At 40.4% G+C, this 15329-nt stretch overlaps 1 protein-coding gene across 1 annotated transcript in view; it reads left to right on the top strand.

Annotated features, from left to right (window-relative positions):
* DDX10 (DEAD-box helicase 10) overlaps positions 1–15329 on the top strand; it is a 232441-nt gene that overhangs the window by 191939 nt on the left and 25173 nt on the right. The window lies entirely within an intron of this gene.

The following is a 15329-nucleotide window of genomic DNA, read 5'->3' as shown; positions in this document are numbered from 1 at the left end:
GGGAGGCTCTGCAGTGACCATAAGGGCTGGACTAGTGCAGTAGCCAATAGCTGGTTAGTTGGCAACCCCTGATTGGACGCTCATAGCTAGCCAATGAGCGGACTTGGCCTTAGTTACCTGATTGGCTGTCCAGGCAACAGTGGGCCAAGGGGGAGGCTCCAGGATGACTGTTGGGGAAAAGAATGGGGGAAATTACTTGGTGAGGGTGTGCTTAAGACTATTAAACTTATCTAAAAAGGTGACAATAGATGGCCAAATTGCTACCTAAGGTAACACCCGATTTACACAAAGGAACTTGGCTCTGGCTGAAGATGGTCTTCCTCTACTTCAGTCTTCCCTTGGCACCAGTCTTTGTCTTGAGTTCCGTTAGACAAAGGCTTAGGCGGTCTGGCAGGATCCACGCCTAAGATAAGCTTGATTGCCTTATGCAGAAGTTGAAGCAGCTGTTGGATACGTGAGTCTCTTGCTTTGCTGTAATGGAGTCAGGAAAACAAGATGGATTCTGCTGGTGTTAGCCTTTGGTTCATGGAAACAGGCTGGACACTGTTTGCCTTTACAGTTCATGGCGGCATGGCTTCTTCCACTGCAGTGGCCAAGACTGGGCACTCAAGGAGCAGCTGGAAGCTCGTCTGTAGTTCTGGCTAACACCCATCCAGAGATGTAGAATGCTGCTGCAAAGCTGAGGCTTATAGTATCCACATAAGCCTTAGAATCCGTGGACAAAGTCCACTTCTTAGAGCAGATGTGTGCGAGTGAAAACTCCAGGCACCCTGGCTACCATACTGGTGATCACAATGTCCATGTGTATGAAAAGTAGGGGGCTTTTTCTTACATGTCAGGAAGAAGATAGGGCTGAACTCTTCTTTTCTTCCTCATACTAGGTTTCTACTTGAAAGAAACAACATAGATTCCGGCCTCCTGCCTGTAGTACTTTTGTGCTGCATTACATGAGAATTGTTTGTAGAGTTTAGTCTTGGCAAATGAGAACATACTCGTGTTTTGGAGCAACAGCTCAGATATGATCTTGCCTATAATCTAATAATCATGCTGTTGATCATTACAAAAAAGAAAATATTTCATAAAAGGTCTTTCAGATTTTACACCAACATTTCTAGTTTATTGTTTCTGGCGTCATGCACAGAACCCCCCCCCCCCCTTCCCAAGAGTGTGTGGTATGGCACAGTGATGGGATTTAAGAACAAATGCTGCCATACTGACAGAGAAATCACTTTTAGTGAATAGAAATAATATCCAGCTGTTGTAAAGAAAAACAGAGGTAAATTTTGTCAAACGACAAAGAGTGTGAGGCAGGAACTAAACCAGTTGGTGGTGATTGAGCTGCTGAGAGGGAGGAGGAATTGTGGGAGCAGAACAGAAAGAGGCAAATAGTGCCGTTAGCACAGGAAGAGGGACAAAAAGTCGGAGTGGGTAGACTAACCTCGCCCAAAAGACCTGGGGACAAAGTTTTGGTCCTAAGACCAACTCAGAAGAAGCAAATCTCAGTCAGCTTGGGGAAGGCTTTTTGAATTTCTTAAGCATGAGATGTAATAGAATACATCCTTTTGTTTTACATCTCAAAGATTACAAGTCCTGGAGAAGGAACTTGTTTGGTCAGAATCCATGGATATGGCTCCTGACTTTGGGAAGCCTTTTACGGTGATAACGGATACTTCCAACATAGGAGCTGCATTAAGTCAGAAGGGGCCAAAATGGTCAGATACATTCCATGTTGTGTTTAAGCAGAAAGCTCAAGCCCAGGGAACAACATCTTGCTACCGTGGAAAAGGAGTGCCTAGCAATATGTGGGCATTAGGAAAACTTAGGCCTTATTTGTTGTCTGCAACTTTCCTCTCTATACTGACCACTTGCCACTCTAGCTCCATAACACTACAGGTAATAAAAATGTAAAGTAACTCCACTGGAGTCTGCTGGAAGATTTTGTTATTTTTTGTATCAAGGAACATGACAATTTGAGAGCCTGATTTTCTGTGCTATATTGCATAACTGTTTCATATGCAAATAGTATTTCCATTTTTTTTAAGAAACTGTTGTGTGGTTTAATTAGTACTCATTGTCCAGGAGAAATCTGATTAAAGTCTTCCATGATCCAATGAGATATTGAAGGTGGGTCATGTGACAAGCAGGGCTAAGTCTAGCCCTTTTTGTAAATCTGCCAAATCCCTTTTTAAATCAGTTTGTCTGTTTCAGTAGCCAGAAGCAGCTGGTCAGCCCCCTGAGAGCTTCCAGAGAAAGATGGGGGGCTGGAGTAGGAGAAGAATTAAGGTTTTTAATTGCCACTTCTTCAGGGTTTAAAGATTTTTAACACACAGGTTAGCTGTTTTTCAAAGTCTCTTGACCTCTGGAGGAGTCACGCTAGTGATAAACTCTAGTACTTATTCTTAGGCAGAGGGAAGCTAAGTGACAAACGGAGATGTGTGATATTGGCTCCAGTAAATGTGAGCTGTGGTTTGGGAAATCTACAGAAAAACTTGTTAAATTTACCCTCAAACTATAGATTGACAGTTTCTCTGTATAACTCTCTCTTTATGAAACAGCACATTTAAAATGAAATTGTTTCTCCAGCTTGTATCCCACACCTTGTTACAAATGTGTGTAAGTTCCTCTATGGTATCAAGACAATTATTTCCGCTCTTCCAGGAAAATAAATAATTTCTGATTTTATTACCTCTGGACTCCTGCTTAGTTCTCATGAGCAGGCAAGGTTATTCTGAATCATTAAGGCAGGGAGAAGTGAAATACACCATTACAGTAACCTGTGGAAGACAGAGGTTGTACCTGCAACCATGTTAACAAAATTTACATCACAAAAGATGGCCTACAGAGAATTCACAACGTAGTTTCCGCCAGTCCCTAAATATATTTCTGGCTACTCAGTTATTTGAATTCACCCTAAGATGCGTGGTGTTGGGATGGGTGGTAGTCCACAAATTCCTGAAGAATCACTAATATGCTTCCACTAAGGGAAATACTGGGTTTAATAAATTAATTATAGTGACTGCTGTATCCAACGTGCCCATGCGGGGGGTGGGGAGTGGGGTCCAATTCTATATTTCCTTTCTTCCTTTCTCTTTGACAGTTACTATAAAACTACGCTACTTTGCATAATCCTAAAAGACTAAAAATAAAACAACTAGCCTGTCTGTTGTATCATGATGTTCCATTTATATTAAACTCTGAATGTTGGTAGCTAGCCAGGAAGTGTTGGCTACTCTGTTGATGGCTGCCTCGTAATTTTTACTATCCAGCAAAAAAACCCCACCTATCCCTGACTAATTATAAATTTTTACTGCTTGTAAAAACTGTTCAGAAACCTTTGAAAAACCTGCTGCATTTGGCTTAAAAATCTGCTATATTTTGCTCATTTTGTCTGTTCTGAGCAGTAGGTATAAGTTGATATCAGTATTTTTTTTGGGGGGGGGGACCAACATGTTGGTTTAGGTGTGCATGTTACTGTCAATCAGACTGAATCAGAGAGAGTGGAGAGAAAGTCAATTTTTAAGGTAGATAACAGATGTAATTTTTTACCATTATTTCCGATTAGGTAATGGACTCTGAGATGGGTCCCCCACTGGTAATGTGCGTAGCCCAAAGTTGATCGGTAGAGATGGAGAATTACTAAATTAGCAGTACAAAATGGAGTACAGCTTTTATATGGACAGTGTTAGGGAGGCTCCTTTAGTTAGTTCACAAATTAGAAAAAGATGCCACCTGATGAGCCTTGGTTGTGCACATTGGGAGCCAAAGCATGTAAATGCAGAGTGGGAAATATGCATAACTGTGGAATTGGTACTAGGAAACTAGGACTGCATCTGCAGGGGGCTTGGTTCAGATGCTGCAGTTTTCTGTATGACTGTCTTCTTTGGAAAAGTTGGCACACATAACAGAGAGCTCCTTTGTTACATTAGTCATTACCAGGGCTTTTTTGTAGCAGGAACTCCTTTGCATATTAGGCCACACACTCCTGATGTAGCCAATCCTCCTGAAGCTTACAATACGCCTTATACTTAGAGCCCTGTAAGCTCTTGGCTAGATCAGTGGGGTGTGACCTAATATGCAAAGAGTTCCTGCTGCAACAAAGGCCCTGGTCATTACCAGGGCTTTTTCTGAGCAGGAACGCACAGGAATGCAGTTCTGGCTGGCTTGGTGTAAGGGGTGTGGCCTAATATGCAAATGAGTTTCTGCTGGGCTTCTACCCCCTATAAAAGTCCTGGTCATTAGTGGAAGGGATCAGGTTGCCTCCAACAGTGTTCTTAGCAACATGTCATCTTCTAAGAAAGACTAGGGAGTAACTAGATATGGTGCCAAAGCAATTAAAACAGTGTAACACACTGCATTGCTAACTTGGTTATATTTGTAAATCATTGTAAGGTTCCCAGATTTTGAGCACTGTGTGTTCATACACAGACTGCTTCCTATATTTTCTTTATATGCTGTCTGTTAGTGTTTCCATTTTTATGTCTTCATCCTGAATGACAGATGACTTTATGTCAAAGTGACCTGCATCTGGTGAGCTTATCTGTTCAAAATGGCAGTTGATCTGGTGAAAAAAGTTTTTTTTTCCTTCCTACTTCTTACACTTCCATTACTTCTAAAACAACTCCTTAATGGAAATGAAGGAAGCACTTCCAGTCTTTGCAGTTTTAATGTAAAGGGGGAGGGGGGACTTCCTACAGCTACAAAAAATGTGTACTTTTTAAAGCAAACAAACACATGAGCTGTTTGGGGGCAAGCTTAAATAGAAATTAAAGAATTAATGGAATGCCAGTGGGGTGCATTGGTTGGAGACCTGGGTTCAAATCACTCCTCAGCCATGAAACTCACTGAATGACTGGGTTAATCACACTCTCTTAGCCTCCCAGGATTGTTGTGAGGATAAACTGGACAAAGAGAGAAGCACATATGCTGCATTGAGCTCCTTGAAGGAAGGGCAGGATGAGAACATTGTATGTCTCAAGCCTAGGCACAATTACATGAAACTAAATTCTGAAATCATAGGCATTTTTTTCTACATGTGATTGTCCTAATGGATTGCCAAGTTCATCATAATGAGTAGCTTTTGTCTCTGTCACATATCCCCCTCCATAGCAAGTACCTTTCATACAGCTGCCTGTAAATACATTAAAATGACATGATACCAGTAGCACAGATAATTACTGTGTGTTTGGTGTAAAGCAGAACTGGGAATTGGCGTGATGTAGGCCTCTTATTCAAATTTCATGGAAAGACTAAAAAAAGGGCCCAGATTCCAGGCACATTGCACAGTCCTGTGAATTGTGTTGCTCTGCCTAGCACGTGTCAGAAAGATACATGCTTTTCTAGGCATATCTAAGCAATCCTTAACCCGCCCCCCTCCCCCTTTGACTGAGGCCCCTGTCTGGAGAATCAGTCATCAAAACTAATGTCAAAAACTGAAAAGGTATGTCTCTGAAACCAGAGCTAGTTTTCTACAAACTGTCTGTTTTGCTCAATTAGTTGAGGCCCACACAGAGTCTTTTGTGAATCTTTTTATTCACACTCAATTTTGATATTCAATACAGTAAAATAACAGTAATGCAGGATCAATCTATAAATATATATGTTGCCTTTTGGTCCGGGGAAATTCAGGGTGCTGTACACTAACAGCCTAAAACATATCTCCAATGTAGGGCAGCTACCTGGATATAGTATAATGTAGAAATACAGTAAAGTAGAATAGTGGAAAGGTTCAGGAGGATGCTTTTTATAAAAGTAATAGGATTCTGTTCCAATGTTAATTGTATGTATTATCCTGCTCTTACTGCATTTTCTTCTTCTTCTCCTTCTCCTCCTCCGGTTAAACGATGTCTAATACCTTTTTCTTTTTGAGTTACTTTTCTGACATCACATTGTTTGTTGGATGTCTTATGCTACCCAGTTGCATTGTTTTTATATTATGTGATCTGCCTTGAGTCTTAGTGATAAAGGTGGGCTTTAAATAAAGTAAACAAGTAAATGCTTAAATAAAATGCGGACTATTCAGTGGCAGAGTCAAGATGCCTCTTGATTTGACCTATAGAAAGGTGCTTCACTTTTGTCTTTTGCCCTTGAACTTCTGCAGTTTACACAAGACTTTTCCTGAGACCCTTTTTTTCTTGATGAAGCAAATTATTTTCTGGAGCTATGTGGGCTTGTATCACAGCAGAAACATATCTGTAAAATATGCATAGCTCGTAATAGAGTAATACTGCACCAGTAATGTCTGAGGGTTTTGTCTGTTTGAGGGTTTTTCATGCTAAAAACAGATATTACATGTTTTTGCAATTCTGAACAATTGTTACAGGTGAACTAGGTAATAACGATTACTTGGGCATTAAATTAAAATAGCCTATGATCTGAAGGTTGAATTTAGCATTACAGTGGAATTGTAGTAAAATGGTAAGCAGCAGCCACACACTTCAGGAGTAGTCTTGGCCATTTGCCCAGAAACTGTATTTGATATAATTCTAGAGGGACCTTTTTATTCCATTGTAACATTATATAAAGTTGAGGCATCCAGAATAAAAACTTTAAAACTTTAAACTATTATTACCTATGGAAACTTTCTTCACTTCCCCCAATGGAGTGTCTACTTTATATGCCATTTGGATTTCAGCCCATTTGGTGTATATGAGGGAGTGTTTGCTCACAGGCATTCACATCATTTTTTGTTTAGCAGTAGAAAGTAGTACCCTGACCTGGGTTAACTTGGATAGCCTGATCTCACCACCTCAGATGCTAAGCAGGGTCGGCCCTTGTTAGTACCTGGGTGGGAGACCACCAAAGGGTTGCTATGGAGACAGAGGCAGTGAAAAACCACCTCTAAATGTCACTTGCCTTGAAAACCCCATAAGTAGTCACCATGAGTAATGTCTGGCCCTTCTGTTGAAACTGTACAAATAATCAAAGAATGCTTGTGAATGGTTCCTCATCCTTTTGGAGAGGAGTGACAAGTGGAGTGCCTCAAGGATCTGTCCTGGGACCTGTTTTGTTCAACATCTTTATAAATGATTTGGATGAAGGAATAGAGGGAATGCTTATTAAATTTGCAGATGATACTAAATTGGGAGAGGTTGCAAATACAGTAGAAGACAGAAACAGGATACAGGATGACCTTGACAGGCTGGAAACCTGGGCTAAAACCAATGAAATGAATTTTAACAGGGATACATGTAAAGTTCTGCATTTAGGTAGGAAAAATCCAATGCATGGATATAGGATGGGGGAGACTTGTCATAGCAGTAGTATGTGCAAAAAGGATCTAGGGGTCTTAGTGGACCATATGCTGAACATGAGTCAACAGTGTGATGTGGTGGCTAAAAAGGCAAATGCAATATTGGGCTGTATCAACGCAAGTATAATGTCCAGTTCATGTGCAGTGATGGTATCGCTTTACTCTGCTCTGGTAAGACGTCACCTGGAGTATTGTGTTCAGTTTTGGGCACCACATTTTAAGAAGGATATAGACAAGCTGGAATGGGTCCAGAGGAGGGCGACGAAGATGGTGAGGGGTCTGGAGACCAAGTCCTTTGAAGAAAGGTTGAAGGAACTGGGGATATTTAGCCTGTAGAGGAGGCAGCTGAGAGGTGATATGATCACCTTCTTCAAGTACTTGAAGGGCTGTCATATAGAGGATGGTGCGGAATTGTTTTCTGTGGTCCCAGAAGGTAGGACCAGAACCAATGGGTTGAAATTAAATCAAAAGAGTTTCCAGCTCAACATTAGGAAGAACTTCCTGACTGTCAGAGCGGTTCCTCAGTGGAACAGGCTTCCTTGGAAGGTGGTGGGCTCTCCTTCCTTGGGAGGTTTTTAAACAGAGGCTGGATGGCCATCTGACAGCAATGAAGATCCTGTGAATTTGGGGGGAAGTATTTGTGAATTTCCTGCATTGTGCAGGGGGTTGGACTAGATGACCAACTGCACTTGTGAACCAAAAATAGGGTTAACTGCTGTAGTCTATCACTGTAAAGGGAGCCCCGTGGCACAGAGTGGTAAAGCTGCAGTACTGCAGTCTGAGCTCTCTGCTCACGACCTGAGTTTGATCCCAGTGGAAGCTGGGTTCAGGTAGCTGGCTCAAGGTTGACTCAGCCTTCCATCCTTCTGAGGTCGGTAAAATGAGTACCCAGCTTGCTGGGGGGGGAGTGTAGATGACTAGGGAAAGCAATGGCAAACCACCCCGTAAAAAGTCTACCATGAAAACGTCATGATGCAACGTGACCCCAGAGTCAGAAATGACTGGTGCTCACACAGGGGACTACCTTTACCTTTTTATCACTGTAAAAGAGTAAGCAGTTGTGTTGTATAGATTTCACCATTTTTGAAGCTATGGTGGAGAGAAACAATATGGTAGATGTATCCAAGCGGGCAGCCGTGTTGGTCTGAAGCAGTTGAACAAAACCGGAGTCAAGTTGCACATTTAAGACCAACCAATTTTTATTTAGAACGTAAGCTTTCATGAAGCACACATTTGAAGAGTGCTTAAGAGCACACGAAAGCTTATGTTCTAAATAAAAATTGGTTGGTCTTAGAGGTGCAACTTGACTCCTGCTTTGTTCAATATGGTAGATGTGCTATATTGAGAATTTTCCTTTCCTTGGGATCTAACTGCTGTTTAATATTTCTGAGAAAAAGTTCTAAAAACAGCCATCAGGAGCAGGGCCATCTTGAAATAGTACAGAATTGACTGCTGCAAGAACACATATGGAATATCACAAAGCACAAATGGACGAAAGAAGAGATTTTCAGGGTTTTCTCTTTCTCTACTTTTCTACTCAAATGCCAAAATATGAAAGAAAAGTGCATTGTTGGTATGAATAGTAACTGTAAACCATTAACTTGGTACATAAAAGATTCGTGGAATAGCGCTACTCTTTATTATTGCAGTGAAAACGAAGCATTCACAAGGAAGAGGTAATCTTGTCTTTCTATGCAATGTTGTTAGCACATCATTAAGAAAGGCACACCTAAAAAGTAACTGACATTAAAAGCCTTACACGGTCTGGGACCAACATACTTGAGGGACCGCCTTTCCCCATATACGCCCTGGAGGGTGTTGCAGTCTGCTGCACAGCACCTCCTGGCCACCCCTGGCCTGAAGGACGTCCGTTTTGGCTCAAACAGGGCCAGGGCTTTTTTGGCTCTGACCTTTGCTTGGTGGAATCAGCTCCCTATGGAGATCTGAGCCCTACCTGAGCTACTGTCATTTCGTAGGACCTGTAAGACAGAGCTGTTCTGCCGGGCTATAGGTTGAAGCAGTGAGTGTCCTATTCCACCAACTATTCCATCAATCGGCCTCTCTGGTTGTGACATCATGCTTTACAGTAATTTCTGACTCTGGGGTGACATTGCATCACAACATTTACACGGTAGACTTGTTTGCAGGGTGGTTTGTCATTGCCTCCCCCAGTCATCTACACTTTCCCCCCAACAAGCTGGGTATTCACTTTACCGAACTCGAAAGGATAGAAGGCTGAGTCAACCTTGAGCCGGCTACCTGAACCCAGCATCTTCCGGGATCAAACTCAGGTCATGAGCAGAGCTTCTTTCCTTGTACAGGTTCATAAAAGGTGCTCACCACTATATATATATTGTATATCCAATGTGTGAACAATTGCAGTTATTTATTAGTTGTTAAATTTTTGGAAGCTATGTCAACACCAATGTTTTGGGGGTAGAGTCTTGCTTGGTCTCCTCTGTGTGACGGATTCTCATTTGATTTTATCGGTGACACCAAAAAGACAACTAAGTTTTGATTAGACAATACAAAGTTCTTAAGATTTACTTCCCTCTGCGTAATTTTGTGTCTTACTAATCTACAACTAGTAAAATTACAAGTTGCAACTATCTCCTTCAAAAACATTCTCTCAGTTGTGGGCTTCAGAATGTCTGATCTATAGGGGGAGTCAAGCCAGGGATGACAGTTTCTCCAGTGTCAGTCATTGTTTTAAATTTGGCAGCGGTGTCTAAAATGCAGAGAGGTTATTGTATTTAATTTCAATTCTGTTTTATTCCCTGCTACAGCCTTCAATTTGCTACCTGTGTTTCCAAATAAAACATTCTTTGACAAATGGAAATAGGCTTCAATATTACTTATGCAAACCAATGCAAACAGGGTGGATGGAAAAGGCTGGAAATAGAGACAGGAGAGAGAAATTGACAGATTGATTATCTGGGAGAGGGAAAGCTGCAGCTTCCTCAAATATAAATGTAGCATGTTTTTAATACTGTTAGGAAAATTCTGCTTTGAAAAATAATGCTGGAGAAAAAGTACTGATTGTAGATTTTTTCTGTCAAAGCTCTGGCCAGGTTTCCTGCAGAAACGTATACAATATTGAGACCCAGTGTGCTCTAGTGTTTAAGAGTGTTGGACTAGTATCTGGGAGACCCAGGTTAAAATTCGTACTTGTGCCATAGAAGCTTCCTGAGTGACCTTGGGCCAGTCACACTCTCTTAGCCCAGCCTGCCTCACAGGGTTGTTGTGAGGATAGAATGGAGGAGAGGAGAACAATGTAAACTGCCTTTGGTCACCATTGGGGAGAAAGGCAGAGTACAAATGAAGTAAATAAATATGCATGGCAGCTCTTCTGCAGTAGAAATAGAATGGTTTAAATTGTTCCTAATGTAATCAATGAAAAATAGTGGATGACTCTGTTGATTTGTCAGTGCTGATACTTTTGGATTCCTCTATAAACCTCAAAGTATTCTGAGGGACACATAGCTTCTACCCCACACATATACACATAACTGCCTTTCTTTCAACCTATGTACTTACTAGACAAACGAGATTTGAGTTCACTAGCATCTTGGAGATCAACAGGTTTTGCAGGGTACAATTTTTCAAGAATCAAAGCTCCTTTCCTCAGACACGAGCTTTAACTCTCAAAACCTCTGATGCCCTGAAAATCTTTTTGGGCTTTAAGTTGCTACTGGACTGGATTTAGTTCTTCTGCTGCAGACCAACATGGCTCCCCTCTTAACTATTTTGGTAAATATATATTGTGGCTCTAGGGAACCACAGCAGATGCTGGCTCACTAATGTATTATCTGAGATCCACCCTGTCAAATGCTTGCATGTGGCCAAAGAACAGTGGGAAGGAAGTTGAAACGTGATTGTATACTCCACTTAACTTTTCCTTTCCAAATTGAGACAAATATTTATCTGTTTTCTGTCTCTGAATGATCTTGCTCGTATGCTTGATAGAGAGTTGCACAGAAGGGATATGAAAAATAAGAAAAGTCTTATTTCAGCTATCATTACTTTTCACTAAATAAATTTAAGATGTTTCAATTGTGTAACAGTTGAAGGCTAATGTATAGCATTAATAACTGCAGCTTCAGCAGCCCTTTGTTTTGATTGTTCTTATTCGCATTGTCCCAAAATGTAATCTTCTGGGAGTTGAGAAGCCCTGTTTCCTGTTTTTATGAACGTTCAACAGAGGTCATCAATCACCAGATGTATTTCATCTTGCTTGCTGTATATAAGTTACACTCTTTACACAGTATAAGGATTTGTCAAATATTCCTGTAATAAAGAGACAAATGAGTGAGCAGCTTGGAAACGTAATGTGTTCATGGATAAAAAATAGGCATTTCATGGACTGCACAACACTCTGCAGAGAGAACTTTTAATATGTATAATAAAAAGCAAAACAAAAAACTGCCCTTGTGTAAATGTGTGAAGGTCCACATTACAAGAGGCCTCACTGTGATGCTCTCAGGCAGTCTCTGTGGATGCATTTGCAGGGAGAAATGTAATGTATGAACTGTGTCATTTACAGAGATCCAGCTGCAGCTTCCAGCAGCAATTCAAACATACAGCATCTCCTTTTCTAAACGAGAGATGGCTTGCTGCTGCAAGCAGAAGGATTCCTACCAAAATTCCTGGCATTGCATCGATTTTGGGGAAGGGAGGTATTTGTGAATTTCCTGGATTGTGCAGGGGATTGGACTAGATGACCCTGGAGGCCCTTCCAACTCTGTGATTCTATGATTGTAGATTTTTTGCGCAAGATCTCGGACAGCAATACTAAATGACCACTGCTCACTCAGAGTAGGCAATTCTGAAGTAAATGAATCAATGGTCAGGCTCAATGTGAAGCAGCTTCATAGTGCTCAGTAAAGCAGAAAATTACCAAATTAACAGATTGTAAATTAGCAAAATAAAACCTGTTCAGACAGGCAACTTTGGGATCTGAATTCACACCCAAATACTGTATTCCCAGTGATGGACTGTATCCATGTTGACTGTACGTGTTACATTGAATGCATGTATATCTCTTTGCATATGCTTTCTTTAAAAAAAATAAAATAAAACCAGGAAGGGGTACTTTGATAACTGTGGGGTTTAAGTAATGCTTTCAGCCATACATGTGCTGAATTTAACTTGCACGTTCTAAGAGAATCAAATGTACAGAGCTACATTGTACTGAATGCACTAATGTGTGATGCAATTCTTAGCTGCAATTCAAATTTTCACATGATTATCAATGAAAAATAGTGGATGACTCTGTTGATTTGTCAGTGCTGATACTTTTGGATTCCTCTATAAACCTCAAAGTATTCTGAGGGACACATAGCTTCTACCCCACACATATACACATAACTGCCTTTCTTTCAACCTATGTACTTACTAGACAAACGAGATTTGAGTTCGCTTGACTGTTTGGATTCAGAAGGAAATTTGAGCTTGTGTTTCTTGAACCATCCTCCTCCCTTTCCCTCCATTGTTGCCTGATGATCAACTTTTGAGTGGGGTTTCAAAAGCAGTTCGACAGGAGATTTGTTGGTCATGGGAGCAAAGTTTTTTGTTGTTTTAATCTAGTTGAATTAAAGCAGGGCTTTGGGCTCCCCCGAAGTAGCTACTCCCAACTTCTGTTTGATGATATTCCTTAAATGGTTATTTTAGCACATAAAGAAGAAAAATTACAGCCATCTTCTGGCTTTAGATTTTTCTCCCTTCTGGCAACAATATAAGCAAAGTTATAGAGAACTTACATAAAGTTATATAAACCAATTTCTCTTGTGTATGTATTTCCCCAACAGGCATACACTGAACTCCTTAAAGAAGGCCAATGTGTTGAAATGTTTGAACACAAGACTACTTTCGAGAATTACTTTTTGCACATGGGTTGACAGCTCTGACTTCTGTAAACCTGATGAAAGCGTGTGTGAGAAGAGAGATTGTTGACATGTCAAGTACATTTTGTATAATGTTGGGTGTGTGTGGAAAATTTAAGCTCTGGAGTTTTTCACTGTTGAAATGAGGTATTTTTACTCTCATGTCTTCTGCTCACCAGCTTTGTTCTTCTCAGACTTCTTTACAAAAGACAAAGCTTTTTTTTAACTGCTTTTTATTATTTAAGATACTTGAACTCCATCTTTCACTTAATAGGGACCCAAAGTGGTTCCCCTCTCTTCCTTCATTTTATCCTTACAAGAAAAATGCTGTGAAATTGATTTGGTTGAGACAGTGCAACTGTCCCAGCAAAGTGGTGCTTAGAAGTCAGGATTCCCTCGTCCTAGTCTGACCATGCCACTCTATTAAGGATTGTTCTGTCAGTTAGCCGTGGTTATCAGTATTGCACTAATAGGTTGTAGGAGTGTTATTAGGCGTTGTGGTATTTTACAGCACCATCTTGGTACATGTTGCTTCACATAAATTATATAGGCATAAGGATCCCCTCATCCCAAAAATCTAATATTTGATTATTGCAAGAATAGGAAAGATGGAATGAATTTATACATTTGTAAGCTTTGGGGATGAGAATAAGCAACAGTATTGTTACTGCTTGGATATATAAAACCACAAGAGTATTTTTTAATGAGAGTTTTCATTACAAGCAAAACAGAAAGTGGAAAATGGTTGGCTTAAAGAAGAAAACTTCAAGCAAAGGGATAAAATAGGCCTACAGAATATCTTCATCTACTAGGTCTGCATTCTGGTTCTCCTCTCCTCTTTATCCCAGTCTGCCATGGTTTGCTCAGTGATCCCACTCAGTGGTGAAGCATGCTCTGTGAATTTGGGCCAATCGTTTGCTGTCACCCTAATAAAATGGTACTGTGGGTGAACCATTTGTATCACATTGGGTTTCTTAAAAAGAAGATAGCATAGGAATATAACAAAGAACAGTATGTATACTAGTGACTATTTGTTTAAAGGAGGCTCTCAAAAAGTCCGTGTTTTGGCAATGGTGACTGTATATCATATCCTAAGGAGGTCAACTTGAGTAACCATCCTAGATAAATACACGTATTTGTAATTCTTAACATGGACTGCTTGGTAGATACTTAAATCTATAGATCAGGACCATGAAAAGAGAAACAAGATGTGTGTGCAAACTTGGAGTTATATAAAAATGTATCTTTGAAGCATCTTTTAGGTTTTCACACAAGTTCTTTTTATTTGATAGTTTGCAATGGTGGCAAATCCATACTTAGCTTTGTTGATAATTCTGATCTGTGGTTTATCCTGAGCTGGTATGTGTTGGGGGGAAAATGTTCCAACCTTGATCCTGGCTTTATATGGCCTTTTCATATCAAACCTGATTTTGTTTCTAGTTTTCTCATTGTTTCTCCATGACCTTTTAAATACTGCATGAGCGTTTCGTTGGGAAGCGATAAGGGAGTCTGCAGGGGTGGCTAAGCCATATTTTCCATCTTGTGCTCTCTGTATCTCCAAAGGTCAACACCGGAGCTTTCCTGGGAAAAGCGCAAATTCTACTTTATTGCTGTAGTGTTGTCTGTGTGCCTAAAGTGCAGTGCTCATTTTTGGTTTTGAAATAAGCAGCTAAAGGAAGGAAGAATGCTAAAATAAGTTTGTTAAAAAAAAAAATGAAGGCCACTGAAAAAGAGATAATTGTTGCAAAAATGATATAGTGATGCTTGAGGGAAATGTTGAACATTAATGTACATTAGCGAACTATACATCATTATAGTGTGGGGTTTTGAAGGATGCAATTTGTCTTAGTTCAGTCTGCACACTCTCTCTTTGCCCCTTTCTACTCCCTCCCCCAATCCCAGTAGACTGCAAGCGGCCCCAGGGATGATGGGGAAGTGTTGCTTCCAGGGCAGTATTACCTTATAGTCTGAGGTATACGCAATGCTTGTGAAAGTTTTTAATTCTGTAGGAGCATTTTTATATAAGCATAGTTTTTGTTTCTTGGCAAAACCCTCGACATCCATGTGTCTCTTGGTTTCCTTACCTAAACAATTCACTCTCTGGTTTGCTTTTAATTATCTCCTTGACTTAACATCAGAGCATAGTAGAGCTTCTTAACTGTTGATGTGCGAGAAGAGGATTAAAAGATTTGATTTTT

The sequence above is a fragment of the Heteronotia binoei genome, chromosome 3 (assembly GCF_032191835.1).
Source record: "Heteronotia binoei isolate CCM8104 ecotype False Entrance Well chromosome 3, APGP_CSIRO_Hbin_v1, whole genome shotgun sequence".
Classification (NCBI taxonomy): Eukaryota; Metazoa; Chordata; class Lepidosauria; order Squamata; family Gekkonidae; genus Heteronotia; species Heteronotia binoei.
This window is presented reverse-complemented; position numbering and strand designations above follow the sequence as displayed.